General features: G+C 43.3%; 1 long non-coding RNA gene across 2 annotated transcripts in view; it reads left to right on the top strand.

Annotated features, from left to right (window-relative positions):
* Nucleotides 1–15,525, top strand: part of LOC117237890 — a 52,650-nt gene that overhangs the window by 7,650 nt on the left and 29,475 nt on the right. Inside the window, exon 1 of one of the 2 annotated variants that reach the window (XR_004494073.1) lies at nucleotides 14,476–14,724. The exons of the other annotated variant lie outside the window; for it this stretch is intronic. This is a non-coding gene — a long non-coding RNA (uncharacterized LOC117237890). Of the gene's footprint in view, nucleotides 1–14,475; nucleotides 14,725–15,525 lie in introns of those variants that run through there. 2 annotated transcript variants of the gene reach the window in all.

Genomic DNA, 15,525 nt, shown 5'->3' with positions numbered 1-15,525 from the left:
CGCAAACAGCAAGATCAACGAGAAGATTAACTCGGGGCGTTGTTACAATGGCCTGGAATTTAGTAATCTGTACAGATTTCAATGATCGTTCCCCGAATCACGCTGCTTTTCTCTGTACTATATCAGGATACAAAGGTTAAACCGCGCGAGATCAATCACCGACAACTTTCCCGTCCTATCGAGCTTTTTCGGAAAGATTGAAAGTACTCTTGGCTGTTTGCACGCGTAGTCGCGGCCGACGAATCCAAAGGAGGCACGAATCGCGTATATCTATCCAGGAGGCAAGGTGGCTCCGAGCAGGTTTTCGAGCCGATATCATTTGTATCTCCCGCGGCCACGACCTGAAGGCCTCTTACACCCGGACCGCCCCTCCTTCGTGCCTCTCTTATCCCAAACGATCGTCTACCTAATATTTATTTCGCATAGGCTCTTCTTTGATTTTATTTGGATATCGTGTGCGCGTTTAACGGTCGGCGTATCTCATCGGGCCGTTACGCACGTTTACGCGTCGAGCATCGCGCCGCGGCAGCCACGGTAAAACCGACCTTTTATCTGCGATAGCAACCGAACCGGACCCAACAGGGGTAACTTAACACCTGAAGATGGGTGCGTGCGCGCCTCTTAAGTACATACTCGCAGTTACGTTTTTGCGTAGACACTCGATACCGATGCATCGTTCGAACGTCTATTGTACATTTTACTCTTACACTCGAGTGAATTTTTATGCACCTATCTGAATCGAAATTTTTCCATTCATATACATTTTAACACATTCGTCGATGATTGGGTTTTATTATATGTGCTGTATACGTAGAACGTCGCGCGGAATTTTTGCGGAACGTTGCGGAACAGTGGCATGTGAGAAGAAAGACGCGGAAGTAAATTGGTAAACGTATAGCAAAATACAAAATTACGACAGACTGATTTTTTATTTAATACGCGCAATGGTTAAAGGGCTTCGCCAAAAAATCATCGAATATCGCGTCACTGAATGTTTACTCAAACCGAAGAACTCCGTACTACGATTGCTGTAACAAAATTCTCTACAGAGCGAAGAGATAGTCTAATAAATAAGTAAGACAAGTTGGAGAATTATTTTCTGTAAAACGGTGTGTTTTTGTATTTACAACAAAGGGCGTATGAAACGAATTTCTGTATTGTTTTGGAGGAATTAATTCAGAGTTGTTACGTGGGTATAGATATCACATGTGTAAATAATGAGTAGCAGCACCGGGAGCATTCATCACGACAAACAGCAGCAACGCCAAAACGGTTTATCTACGATAAACGGACTCTGGCACGTGTAACGTAACACCTTAAATTCATATATGTTCGTACGAATGATCGTACGTCTGGATTATAACAACACATTATACATACAATGAACTATACGCTTACCTACCAGTTTCACATTACTGTTGCCTGCGTATACACCCTAAATGTCTCTCATGGATTTGAGTGAAAATTAAACGTTCCAAACGTAAAAGACAAATTAATGCAACATTTCGCTGTAACGTTTATAACATATACGTGTATATAGAATTGTTACGTGGTAATTATTCTTAAGTTTTAGAATGTTTAAAAAATTGTCTATTTCCAACTTGAATTTGCTAATCGAACGATTTTATTTAAAAAATTAAGCAAACACAGATAACGATAAGATTCGGCAATTTCTTTCGGTCGCCTTCGAGAAAGCTATGTTTTTTGCTTGTTCGAGGAAGCCACGCTCCTAATGATCGCTTTAAAAAAGGCTGATGTATCAGTTCGAGGCGAGGCCGAGGGTTAAAAAGTCAAGCAAAGCTCGACCATGGGTACACGTTGGCTGCAAGAAGGAGCAGCATCATCTGCAAAACTCTTTCACCCGCCATAAAGGTTATCAAGGGGCCCGGCACGTGTAACTTAACACCTTAAACTGTTCGTATATACGCGTATAAGGGATTCGTAACACGTTTGAACGCGACCGTGCGGATGCAACCGCACGGACGCGCCGGCGAGGCCCGAGCAGAGCTGGCCATCTCGGCAGATACATTCGAACGTTGGTGCATCGGTGAACGAGAGAAGGAAAGAGAGGCACCGAGAGCCGAGAGAAAGACGAGGCCGTGTCTGCGGTCGTGACTGCCCGTGACATACACGCTCACGTTATACATACATCTCTCGCCGAAGCTGCCACGGACTTTCCACGCGGCATTCGGTTACCCCGATGATCACACTACCAGCGATCATCATCCACCAACCAGCCGAGCAAACAAATTTAGCCGGGCCGGTGACGATAAAAATTATTATCGGGCTCGATCGTCGTCTTTCCCCTTGTTCAGCAAGTGTACACGAGAGACGAAAAAAAGTTATCGCTTCGTTGGTACGATCAGTGCGATACCTGTATCGTTTCGCAAATTATCAACCGTGATAGGCGGAGAAGCGTTACCATGAGAAATTACACGTCTCGTGATTAATATCGATAGGTTTGATTACAACGCGATTGTAACTGTTAATGCTTGAATGGATTACCAGAAAAATAATTTAACAGAATCCAATTTGGTCAAAAGCAACGTTTAATACCGTTCAGGATAAAATACGAACGAACTTGTTACTCTGACCTATCTCATTTACATCGACAACTCCGTACGTTTCTCGACGTTTAATAAGATATGCGATGGTAAGTGACGCTGGTCGTGCGATTTAATAAAGATATACGATGTAGCTTCTTTTACGATATACGAAAGATCGACACGTAATAAGTTAAAAGTCTCGAAATTGTATCTTCGACCATGACAATGCTCCCCCCTTGTAACTCTTGATCGAATTGCATTCTTGGCGCTAGAGCTGATTCGAAACCACGCGTCACGTATTACCTTCGATGCGTTTTCTCACGCGGTCGGGAGAATGAAGCGAGGCAAAGGATTGGAAAGGTTGTAGATAATAGGCGGGATGGCAAGGTAGCAACGGAGGGAGGGGTAACAGAAGATCTTCATCTGTAACATCGCAAATTGAACGAGGATTTGCTGCGACCACGAGCTTCCACCGCAAATGAATGCATATCTCGCGGTATCGATGGTAATACACGTATCCTCTGATTTAAATTACTCGGAACTGCCAGGCTTCCTGCAATTTACAAGTCGCTCGCCCAAAGTAGTATCGCGCTATACGTCTATGTAAATAACTATGAAAGCTTAAAGTTGAATCTCTGCAAACAGTTATCGACCCGTTAAATAGAAGAAGTTTATCAAATATCGGAAAAGTGGAATTAGGCGAATGAAAGTGCCTACAAACGTTTCATTTATTTCGATACATTGGATGGAAATTCGATTACAAACGTCATCTGTGTTCGCGAAAATTTCAAAAGTTTTACTTCTTAAATACTGGACGCGTACGTACGTACCCGATGAACGTCATTAACGTCCATTTACGAACAACATATTCATGGGCCTCGCGCAACTGACAAACGAATTATAAAAGCGCGTAAAAGAAGAAAGAAGAAAAAAAATATACGGTTCTATCTCAAAGACACGACGTTATTCCATTCTTCTACGGCAAAGACAGAATTTTTGAACCGGGTATCAGCTGTGACGATCCATTTATCCTTCGGAAGCAACAAACTTTTATTCGAAATGCTACATCATCATCGTATTATCTATTATCTGTTATAGTAACGAATGAATCTAAATCGCCACTTAATTAAACTATTAAATATGAATATTGATTTCCTTCGTCTTCCGACGTTGGTCATTGAAAGAAAAGTATTCGGCTACTTTTAATAACTCTACAAAGTCGAGTGTTTTGTATCGCATACAGTTAGCTTATACGAATTGCGTAAAATTGCGATAAAACGCGTGCGTACATCGTGACACGTAGAAAAAACGTAGAGAACGCGAAGACAGATCGATGGAAATATACGATAGCGGATAGGAGAATCGCGGTGGCTGTAACACGAAATACGTACGCTATCTTGAAGCGTGTAAGATCCTGGAGATGGAACGTAGTCCGATCTGTCGAGGGCGTGATTCCATTTCAATATCAGTCCATCTGCGGTTCTACGCAGACACCAATCTCCGTAACACTGGATTCGTCGAATATGAACTATATCTCGCTATTGTATTTTCGCAAACAGAATAAATTATCTATTCCATGAGAAACTCGATCGTAAGTCGATAATAGAAAATGTCATCTGTCATCCGAGGAGACGAACACGGAAACAAATGGAAGTGGTTGATAGAAAGGACATTTTTTGCATCTATCGACTCTCTAAGCAAAAGATAGATGCAACCCGGTTGAATGCAGCTGCAAATTTGCGCACACGGTCGAGCATCGAGATTGTGTTTCAAACTGTTTAGCAGGTGTGCTTCGGTTCGTAAAGCAAGGGTTGGGCTACCTCCACATACAGATTACACCTGGAACGAACGTCTTCGTCTATTGTTTTTTTCCTGTTCCTTCGTACCCACCCACTGCTATCAGCGTGCACACTCGTATTCTTCCTGTGTCACATGCATACGGTACAATAGGTGCACCTTTCAAAAGGTAACACCGCTAATTGGGGACGCGCTGAACATTTGTAGCAGAGAAACAGACAGACAGAAGGCGCAGTGCCTTAATTGTCACCTTCCTCTTCGAGATTGTATGGCATACCAAGCATGAAGCAATGCTTGCTCGTATGAAAACTCGCTACTAAGGATGTGAAATGGTTACGTCTACCGTGACGATGCTGGCTATATAATTAATACTTTCTACGGCAAGCTTTCGCAATAATCAACGATCTACATACGCAAGAAGCTTCTTACGGAATTCGTTTCTGTATAAATGAAGTTCTTTTTAATGGCGAAAAATGCTGAAATATTTCAAATACCAAATATAAACAATGCGACGAAACATTTCGTAATTCTTAAACGTACAAACCGTTCGTCTTTCAGAGGAGGTTAAACTTTTATTCCATCGAATCTACGATCTACTGAAAAATCGTAAAAGCTCCATCGTTCGATTATCTGCAATTTTTGCTGACTCGATTCTCGGTCCTCCCTTCGAACACTGGATTTTTGAGAAGGACAACCGTGACATACAAGTTGCCGACTTATTGCCCGAGTTGTCCTCTCTTTTGTCGGGTTACATCAACGCCAGTTTACATACTAGAATTATACCGTTGATATCGAATTCGTCTTTCCTCTTATATCAGGAACTAAAATCAAAAAATTGAATTTTACGAACCGTGGAACAGTTTGCTCCTCTAATTTTAATTTGATTCTACTCTGTTCGAGTAAATGGAGTTTGGATAAAAGAAATGTACATCCGTGTTGAACAAACATTTTTATCTCATTCTACCGGATACGAGTGTAGTTTGGAGAACCATACTGATATTCGATTTTTTTAAAAGGCACGCATGCTCAATTGAAACCGTTAAAATTTCAAACATAAAGTCGTTGAAAGAAATCGTTATAAACTCGTGGTCGATCCGTGTCTGCCGAAGAAGCTACAGCGGAGAAGTATAAAGTATTCCTTTCGTTCCCTACTCGTTGGACAGGGAAAGAGGGTGAAGCTCGGTTGTGAGTAGCAGCGGCGAACGTAGTAGTAACGAACGGGCACGTGAGTACGTAAGAGGCTGAGTTAGGTACTAGATAGGTACGCAGGCTAACCCCGGTAGATCGGAGATCGGAGTAAAGTTGTGCAGGATAAACGACGAAAGAAGAGTGGAGAGGAGAGGAGAGGATGGCAGAGGAGTTAAAGGAAGAAGAGACCATCGAGCCGCCACCGTCGTCGTCGTCGTCGCCGCGGCGCGGCGCGTTAAGCCAGTAGGTAGAGTCTAAGTCACCGGCAACAACGAACGTTCAGAGAGCTCAGTGATTACGAGGCTGATTGGCCGCCGCGAGATGAGACGGCGGCGTCCGTCCTGTCGACCACAGCTCGTGACGGAACAAGCGCGCACAAGGTTTTTCTTATTTATTCGTATTGTGCTCGCGGCCGCACTCTTGCTTGGCTTTGCGACTGCAACCGGGATACGACTGCAAGCAAATGCGGACGCAGGGAGCTGCCGGGGCGAACGACGAAACGAGACGGCGGAAAAAGAAAAGGGAAAGGAACAAAGACGAATATACCCTTAGCCAACGTATATAATTTCATATCGTGGCGACCCGGTGCGCCGCGTAGGGATAGGCGCCACGCCCACCTGTGTGTCTCTTGGGCTGGCGCCCGTCGTGTCTCCTTTCGCTTCACCGACGGTTGTTGAAGCTTCTGCCGTTTGCTGCCTCTTCTTTCTTCCTTTGCTCCATCGAGTTGCTCCTTTCTCCTCCATTTACCACCCTCGACTCTCTTTTCTCTCCCTTCCATCCCTGTTTCACCGTAGCTATCTGTCTTTCCGTTTACTTATTTCTCCTTCTTTCTCCTCTCCTTTCTCTTCGCCTCTCCTTCCCCCTTCTTTTCCGTCACGGCGATATCCTCTACTCTATCCTTTGCTCTGTCAACTCCGTTCCATCATGGGTTCAAGCTTGAATCCGCTCAATTTCCGCGACAACGCCGGCGAATCTGCAAAACCGCAACGCGTGACGACCTAACTGCTTTTCGTTTGAGACCTCAGAGTTAATCGGCGAGCTCCTACGGGTGTCTCGGCTTTCTATCTTCCCTTTTGCTGCTCGGGAAGCCGCGCGCGCCGTTCCATTTCACGCGACCGGTGAAACGATCGTCCCTACGTCCGTATTTCTTTTAACTTACTTTCTCGCCAACTTTGGCGTCGTTGTACGTATGATTTGAAATTCGGGATTGCCGCATAATGAGGCTCGTTGCTGTATAAAGTGTAGCCATATTTTTACACGATGCTCGTCGTACCTTCTTCGTTCATCCTGTTGATTTATCCTGGTGTAATATAGACTCGCAGGTATACCGAAAGGTTAAGATTTAACGTAAAGATATAGCTTCAATGTGTAAGTTATAGGCGGTACTATTCTGCTAATGAACTACTTGATCAATGGGGGTGCCTTGCTGAAGAAAGCGTAAGTCATAATACCGACTGTTACTGTCTGCAAGCTATTTCATTGTAAGTAAAGTACGAGACGAGGATAAAGCGCGAAGAAAGAAGCGAAGAACAGAAAATAGAATATACATAAAGGAGAAAAATTAACACGAGTATAAAGATCAACGAATTTTTTTAAGTATTGCAATATCATAAACAAAAGTCGCAAGATATTTGTAACAATACAAAACGAAAATGTCGAAAAATGTAGTTGTTGCTGTATCTTGCTTGTCGCAAACTTATTAAAGTAAAGAAAAATTTGTAAGTAGACGGTTTTCAAACGTTTCGTCTGTTAAGTATTCCTATTCCTATAGGGGGACAAAACAAAATCGTACGAAGAAAATTTATGAAGCAAAGACGTACTATGTACAAGCAGCCGTGCTTCTTATTATAACAAAGAATCTCCGCTGTAACGAGAACTCGACAAGAAGTAGAAGAATGCGTCTTTCTCGTTCCATTCGATCGGATATGCAGACACACGCGTACTCTGCATTGTGAAAGAATGACTTTATGTTTATTCACTTTGATAGTTCAAGGAACCCAGTGAGATGTTACAGTAAGAATTAGAAATTTCGCTCTTAACGGAAATACGGTCGAGTACGTCCTATTACAAATATAATAAATAAACGATTTGTTTATAGAAGGCAAAAGCAAATTAAGATATTATCCTAATATGGCATAACATTTGAAATAAAAGTAAATTAAGAATTGAAGATCAATTTGATCACAATTTATTGCAATTATTGTTCGCCGTATACACGGCGTTCAAATATTTACATAAAGTCGTAGCTCGAGATGACGCTCACGCAACTATGATCGTTACTGATAAGTAAAATCAGATACGTTATAGTCTATATTCAGGATACGGAGGGAAACATACCGCTGTTGTTAGATCAACATACACGAAACACAAACGGAAGAAAAGAACGAAAGTAAAATTAACACATTGATATATGTAGTACTGGGAGAATCGAGCCACTCGTCTTACCACTGATTGCGTCCTCACGTACAGTTCGAATTGCCGAACAAAATTGCCCGCGCGGACAAAAAATGCAGACAAGGCTGTAAAACAAGAAGGACGAGAAAAGAAAGAAACGAAGCAAATGGAAAGGATGAAAAGAGGGCCAGTGCGCCGCCGCAATGTCGATCGAACGAGATTTGCAAAAGGAGAGACCGCAACATGCGCCAAGTTATTTATAAAGCCGTGTTGCAAATCTTGGCATGCATTATCACCGGAATCATAAAGTTGCTACGTAAAGCTTCTTACCTATGAAACAGGAATAAAATTGTCCAAACACGATCTAATTTGCATGTGAAAAAATTATTGGAACGTTACCAGCTTGTCGTCTCAGGTAGCGAACATTACATCTCCTTGTATAAATTCGTTTCATTCCCTCGAGAAAGGAGAACGAGTGTAACCGAAAAGGAAAGAAAAAAAAAGAAAAGGGAAAAGAAAAAGAAAACAGAAAGAGTTGCACATATTGGACAGACGAGCGGGAAAAGAGCAGGTGGGGAAGATAAGGACAGGGCAGAGAAGAAGAGAAACGATAGAAGGACAAGCGTACGGCCGCAACGCCGATCACGGGACCTTTGCGAAAGGGCAGAGGCTCGCGGGGAGAAAAACGAAGCGACTATGGAGTCGTCTGCGCTGTAGAGATACCAGAGCACACACGACGAGGAAGAAGATTATTGTGTAGCGCGAGAGGGTAGGGCATGACCCTGGGCGGCCACGAAGATCGGTACCACAGCAGCCTCGCCGCCACCATCCACGTTCGTACGTCTACACACGTGCAACGCACACGTGCGCCTTCCTCAACCACCGATCCGCAAGAACGATGTAGGCTCGAACAGCATAAACCGAGCACACGCGGTCTCGTGAGAGCAAGAAAACACAATGCACCGTCACGGCTTTCTTAATCGCTCTCGATCTACTCGTTTCCTGACACAAGGAAGGATACCTATACCGAGAACTTAATTTCGACGACTTTCTTGTCAGTTCATTCTTGCGTACCTTTTTTCGTCGAAACGGCGTTAATTTTCACACCATCTCGTAATTCTACGGAAAATTTAATACGCATCTCTATTCGTTAAGACTGCATATCACTGGTGACATTTTTGTTATCGCAATATAGCCATTTTTACGATTACAACTTCATTTATTGGAACGTAATTTTAATTAGTTCCCGATTGAACGACCTCCTGTACAAATTTCATTATTTATGCTTCATTTATATTCACAGCTTCATCCTTGTTCAGACAAACGGCTATTGTTGAAATACGTGTTATCGTAGTTGACAGTATTGTCGAACGATCGACATGAAATTTAGCTTCGGTCGTAGACAACAAGGCTGCTACTTATTCTTTAAGAGTTTGTCCTACAATACTATAAAGGATATATGTATATTAGAAATACGTTTAACGCGGATCACCGTTCGAATTGTTTAAAAGATATACGTAAAAATACAATTAATCTCGTATCAATTTCGACATACGATGGCTACTTAAAGGCGAATATCGATAGTCTGAGAATAATTTCACACGGATTGCGTAAGAACTCGATTGTTTCGCGTAGCTTGGCGAATAGCCCGTAGCCATGGGTAACACGTGGGACGGTGCGTATTCTCGAGAGCGCGTCGAATAGTGCCAGTTTACCGATCGGAGCTCGAGTCAAAGGCAACATAGCGAATGTAACTAAATCAAGCAGCATACACGGTTCGACGGTGCAGACACAGGCGTTACGAGAGCGAACAAACACAACGCCCGTCACGTATTTCTTAATCGTTCTCGATCTATCCGTACCGTAATTTCGACACCGGTATACGTCCATTACATACGTATTTATGCATCTTATATGGACACTTACGTACAGATCATGTACGTGTTAGCGTTCTATATCCTACACGGACTCTTGGTGTACCCAGAGCTTACCCCCTCATTCCACGGGTCAATGGCTCGATGCCTCGACTTTGCTCCGATCTGCTTCGCTCCGCTCTGCTTCGTACCACCTCTTTTCTTTCCCCCTTGTGCCTCCTCCGCCGTGAGAGGCATCGTCTCCTCCCCACATACGCTGTTTCAACTCTACTTCGTTCGTTCGTGTTACTCTTGGCGAGAGCACCCTGCCGTTTCGGAGACTTCAATGCGCGACAGCTCCTCTTTTCTCGACTCACCTCTCTCTCCTCTCTGGCACCTCTTCGCTTCCCCATTCCTCCTCCCCACCATCTGCCTTCTGCCTACTCTTTCGCCAAGCTTGTACCTTCCCCTTTTCCTCGGCCACGTATTTCTCTGGCCAACAGGTATTTTTCTACCGCCGCTTTTCCTTTCGCATGTACGTCGTGTGTGTGATAAGTGCGTTGCGATTCGATGATATAATGATTTACTGAAGCGCGTGTACGAAAGTGCCGAGAGCGTGATTATTATTGTCGGTGATTATCGACGTTGTTATTAGCTACATGGTGGGAACATTAGAGCGAAAATGTTCGAAGCCCTGTAATTCTGAATCTTTTTTGCACTGAATTTGTTCTCGCAAGGTTACATTCATAAAACGACTTCTCCCTTCTAGAAAGCTAACTCGATATATTTTTATCCGAATCGCATTTATCGATCTATTATACTTTGCTCTTGTATTTCGTCGTTATTCGCTTATTCTACCTACCGTCAATTTTTTCATATTTTTCAAAAATCAAATTTACCGATATCTTTGATATTTGATAATATCAGTATCAATCCGAGTAATGAAATACAGTAGATACTTGCACAATTGTTATATTTGTTACTTTGCTCTGTAGTCTGGTATTGTTCAGTGTCGAAACAGCGTTTAAATTAAGGCGCGATACAATCATAATAGGTACGAGATAAGCCTTAAAACTGCTAACCGAAAATTACTTTTCAAACTTGAAACGTGCAACACACTGGATCGTTCCGTAGCATTATAATTTATCTCCGGTTGATATAGAGTCCGCATCGATGATTGTGTGCAAAAGACATTCTGACTGTCCGAAAGAACGATTTCTTAGTACATGCTTCTTCGGTAGATGATGAAACTACAACGATACGCGGTGTACCAATAACATACCGACGAGATAACGTCGAGTCATTCGGAGAGGAGCGAACGTCTAAGATACCATACGTACAGCCACGGAACGTTAGGCAGCGAGCTTCGACGAATTGGAGCACGAACAGTATTGTATTCACATCCGGAGCATAGGCTTCTTTGAAACGAGCAACAACGCGTATACGGCGTTGCTCGCAAAAACGTAATTGGTAGGCACTGAAGCTGTGATTATTCGAGTAGAATTTCACGGAATGGAGCTAAATGGGTTTGAGGAACAAACAATTTACGCTGGGCAGCACCAGCTGATTGCTCATAAAGTCGTGTAAGTATAAAGTATCGGTGGATGTTTGTTCTTTACCGGACCGATGACGCGGTCGTCGTCCTCCATTCTTGATTCTTCTTTGACACGGACGTTCGTCGGATTTTGATCAGAATTTTCACGCCTTCGTTTGCCGTCAGAGAAAAAGTGCCTCGCCAAAGTCCATAGAAACGGATACTTTCATTGGGATATCCGTGCAGCTCGTAAAGAACGATGTAAGAAAGCACACGATTTTCGTTTTCTTTCGAAATTCTATTAAGTCGATTTCCTACGAAACATTACGTAATACGTTACAATGTAAATGGAAACGTATTTTACGTCAAGATATTGGTTTTAGTAAATCAACCAAGGAAATACGGACTTTCGTGTCTGAAAGATAAATATCGCGTTTTATTGCCAGCTTCCTAGATTAAAAATTGACAAGGTGATTTAATTTTACTAATTAGTCGGCGAAAATGTTTGTTGTGAGTGGGCGAGTTCATCGAAGAACAGGGCAATAATTATTCTTCCTTACTATGTCTAATACATTCCATCGTATAATCGACGCTGGAATTTTTCATCAAAGGTAATAACTTCAAACGATTCTTTTTTTTTTTTTTTAATTATCGTTTATTACACGTAACCACTAGTGGAAGGAATATCGAAATAACCACAAACGCAACAATAAAATCTATCTTCGGTATAAACATGCATTGGCGTACTCCTGCCTGATTGGATATAAAAACAAAGTAGAAGAAACGCCTTTATTCCGTTTATTCGATAATTACATCGGGAACACCGACGAACAATCGAAATATTAAATTCCATTAAAATATTCGCCCGCGCAGTACGCAACGAAAGGCAATCGTATTTTACTCATGGACTGAATTACGAAACTAATAATCGATCGGAATGCGCTTCTTTCGTTCGTTTCATACAGCCAATCGTCGTACGATTTTTATTCGTGCAAATAGCATTTTGGAAGTTACATTCCACAAGCTCGTTACGTATCGATAAATAACAGCGTGTGCATAAGAAATCGATGTACGTCGATACTAGGAACGTATCTCGACCCATATAACGTGTTCGACTATCGACATTCCAGTTAGCAGAAACGTAACGTCGAGTCTGCTTCTTGGAAAGGAGAAAATAAGGAAGCTAGCAGAAAAATTCGCTACGGTTAAGCGCTAATCGCACGTGAATACGTCGAATTTTAACCGCAACTAACACGCTTACAATTAAAATACGATTTGAAGGGAGCAATTTTTTAGAACACCCTGTGTCGGGTCATTTGAAACGTTGCTTAAACGATGAGAAATTTCCCGTTGTTAATAAGAAAATATCACTTTAAACTGTCTCGCTGTGATTCACGATTGAGCGGTCGTGCGAATGTCTATGTGAAGAAAAAGAAAGAAAGGGAAAAGAAAAGAAAGAAAGAACCGTAAGTCCACCGATCAGGGACCATGGATGTCCATGGACTCCTGGCCGATTCCCATCTCCCCATGCTCCTTGGAAACAAGGAACAAACTGTAGCATCGGACAGCGAAGGCTCCCACTTGTGGGAACCATCGTGCACCATGCCGTGCTCTCTGGACCACGAAGTGAAAGGTCTGACTCGGAGTTAACTGACTGACTCGCAGTGTATTTGAAGTGTACGGCCTGTGTGCAAGGTGATGTATCTCTACCGACTCTCGTACAGGAGGGCCGCACGAGAAACGGACGCACACGCACGCAAGTCGCGAGTTGCACGATGTACGGATACACGGAGATCCGCGGTTCTATTCCAGTATGCATCGTACATTCGTCTTACATGTGTATATATGTGTGTATATATACATATAGATGTGTATGTAGTTTACGCGCATACGTATCTATGTACATACGAGACGTTACGACCGCCATGGTAATCGGCCATAAACCGCGAAACTATCTCTACATACGCGTCGAGATGCTTGCATCTGCCATCCTGCACCTGCACTCGATCTTTGTTTATTGGAATCGTCGTGTTTTCTTGGATACCGGCAGAAGCGGAACGTAAGAAAGGAGTTTGCGCCTCTTCGTCTGCACAGTCAGGGAACAAAGCGTTTCATTGTCCTCCGCGTTAGGTTCGCGTATACGGATCGAGGCGGATCGTCGGGATTGAAAGTCGTTCGGCGGACTCGCTGGTTAGAAATTTTCATTGCTTCGATCGCTACTGTAATTTTACTCGTTCTGTGCCGGCTGCAAGTTCTGACTGTTCTGTTCGAAAGCTATACGTTGCTGGATAGAAAATCGCGTGACTCGGAAGGAATGACGTTCAGACCGGATAATTCGTACTACTTGCTTGCAAAAGAATATCGACGTTATCGGTTGCTGTCTCTAATTTCGATACTCTATACCATAGTCAGACGTCTATCTATTAAAGTAACAACGAAAATTTACGATCATCGATGTCCTGTTTCGTCGTTTATTTTTTCTCCTATACAAATTATGCAGAAGCTCGGGGAAAAAGAGTGGACTCTATGGACAAGAACGAGGACGGTAAAGTCGAGCATCCGTCCTCCGAAAACGTCTCAACGTCTTTCCCGGCGGCCTTCATTTCGCATTTAATCCTGGAACTACCCTCGCGTATTTCGTAGTGAGCGGAGCGCAAAATACGCGAAAGACCAAAGACAACGCCCTTAGGTACTTATATACGATGTTGGTGGTAAAGATGAGACGTAAGAAGCGAGGGGGTTGGGAGTGCTCGAAGGTGGAACGAGGAGAATGGAGATGAGTATGGGGTGGGGGCTGGGTTGGCTAGGTATGTATAAGCAGAAGAAAGCGCGGGTCGATTAAAAGTAGCGAGGGTGTTTCTCCTCTCGTTACCGGAGAGCGAGCAAGCGGTAGCGGGACAGGGATGGAAAGATGGAGAAAGACGGAAAAGGATGAAAGCCGGTCGAAAGTCGAAGAAAGATGGATAGACCGGGAGAAGGTTAGCGTAAAGAAAGAAAGAGAGAAAGTGGGTAAGTGAGAAAGGGAGAGAAGTTGGAACGGCGGAAGAAGGTGGGCAGTGGTGTAAGACGAGGAGAGGGATAAAGCGAGAGAGAGAGAGAGAGAGAGAGAGAGCGAGAGTGAGGAAGAGCAAGGAAGAACAGAGGAGGAAGAAGAAAAGGGCTATAAAGCAAATGCGACGAACAGAGACAGGAATGTAGTTCTGATCCGGAGGGGTTCGTAAAACGCCGCGCCGCCTACGTTGGATCGCGAGGGGAGGACAGGGAAGAGAAGACTCAAGAATCTCAACCTTTATTTGGATTTAAGTAAGGAAAAGGGTTGTAAGATGTGTCGGATCTGGTGGATTCGGGGCCAGCCAGGACGAAGAGGAAGGGAAATTTCACGATGGCGTGGCGCATACGGAAGAAGCTCGAGGTACGTGAATGTAAATTTTATGATCAAAGTAGCGGATTAATACGGAAGCAATGCTTCTCTGCGGTTACCGGCAAAGATGTTTGTTTGTAGTTGTACGATCCTGCCGGTTTTAATACTTTTCGTTTAAACGAGACACCTCTGCGTTGTTTCTAAAAATATCCACAGATTCTTCTATAAAAACTATGTACGTGTACGTTTCGCGCTTACTAACCGACGATCTGAAAATCGACAAAATTATACGTTTCAATTCGTTGAAATTTAATCTCGCGCGAAACATGAATATTCAGATGTAAACACGCGATATTAAATCGAGATAGGTATCTGTCCGCAAACGAGCAAAACTTCGTGCGGCGAGAAACTCTCTTAATTCACGATTCTCGTTTCACCGTATCAAAAGGTATGACACGGCGTGTAGGTACGGTGGAAAAAAAATTCGTGACCGTTCGAGCGCGGTGAAATCTGCTAGGTAAACCTAGAAGAGCAACGCTTGGAACAGAAACGATTTACTCGATGTCCAGTTTGGCCGTAAAAAAGCGAATGGCAGGGAGGAGCAACAATTCCAGAACAATAATTCGAAAAGTTCCTTCGTTTGGAACAATAATTAAAATAAACGTTTCGCGGCGCAAGTTTCCCTGGAAGAGAGGGAAGAAAAATGAATCGAGTTAAACGTGAAATACTTCCGAGCATCTGCCACTGTTGCCCGCGCTTCGTCAAACGAATCGACTGAAAAACTATGTGCGCTGAATGGGGAGAAAGGGAGGTCACGAATTTCATCTCGAAGCCTCGGATATCGGCAGCCTC

Source organism: Bombus vosnesenskii, unplaced genomic scaffold (genome assembly GCF_011952255.1).
Source record: "Bombus vosnesenskii isolate JDL3184/JDL3185 unplaced genomic scaffold, Bvos_JDL3184-5_v1.1 scf7180000013403, whole genome shotgun sequence".
Classification (NCBI taxonomy): Eukaryota; Metazoa; Arthropoda; class Insecta; order Hymenoptera; family Apidae; genus Bombus; species Bombus vosnesenskii.
Note: the sequence above shows the minus strand (reverse complement) of the source record. Positions and strands in the feature narration are given on the sequence as shown.